Source organism: Arachis stenosperma, chromosome 4, assembly GCF_014773155.1.
Source record: "Arachis stenosperma cultivar V10309 chromosome 4, arast.V10309.gnm1.PFL2, whole genome shotgun sequence".
In the NCBI taxonomy this organism is placed as follows: Eukaryota; Viridiplantae; Streptophyta; class Magnoliopsida; order Fabales; family Fabaceae; genus Arachis; species Arachis stenosperma.
Genome location: NC_080380.1, coordinates 55,060,783 through 55,061,536, shown reverse-complemented (window position 1 = coordinate 55,061,536; position 754 = coordinate 55,060,783). Strand labels below are relative to the sequence as shown.

General features: G+C 43.9%; 1 non-coding gene across 1 annotated transcript; it reads left to right on the top strand.

The window, feature by feature from the left end:
* The first annotated feature begins 337 nt into the window (after positions 1-337).
* LOC130978876 (small nucleolar RNA R71) lies at positions 338-441 on the top strand. Its single transcript, XR_009086484.1, has one exon. It is a non-coding gene; the product is annotated as a small nucleolar RNA R71 (small nucleolar RNA).
* The last annotated feature ends 313 nt before the right edge of the window (positions 442-754 follow it).

The following is a 754-nucleotide window of genomic DNA, read 5'->3' as shown; positions in this document are numbered from 1 at the left end:
ATCACCTCCTTCAATGCTTACTTCCTCTTGATCTTGTGTGTGTATTGCAGCAACTTTCTTTGTGTCTAATTTCCTGGTGAGCTCTGCTAGTTGCTTGGCAAACACCTTGTTTTGGGCTAGAATTGCATCAACATGGTTCAGCTCCATGAATCCCTTAGTGTTGTGCCTCTCTGAAGCATAGTAATACTCATTCTCAGCCACTGTCTCAATCACTTCAATGGCTTCTTCCACAGTCTTTTTCCTGTTCAATGAACCTCCTGATGAATGGTCTACAGCCTTCCTTGATTCATAAGAAAGTCCATCATAGAAAATGTGCAATTGCACCCAGTCAGGGAACATGTTTGGTGGACATTTCCTTGTCAATTCTTTGAACCTCTCCCATGCTTCGTAGAGCGTCTCACCATCTTGTTGTCTAAAAGTTTGAACCTCAGATCGAAGCCTATTGACCTTTTGTGGGGGGTAGAAACGTGCCAGAAACTTGCTCTCCACCTCATCCCAGGTTGTTAGGCTGTCCCTTGGGAATGATTCCAGCCACTTAGCTGCCTTGTCCCTAAGTGAAAATGGGAACAAGAGCAGTTTATAGGCATCTTCCTGGACTCCATTGGACTTCACAGTGTCGCAAATTCTGAGGAATTTTGTGAGATGTTGGTTGGGATCTTCACTAGCACTCCCACCAAATGAACAATGATTCTCCACCAATGATATTAGCTGTGGTTTGAGTTCAAAATTGTTGGCCTGAATAGGTGGTTCTGAA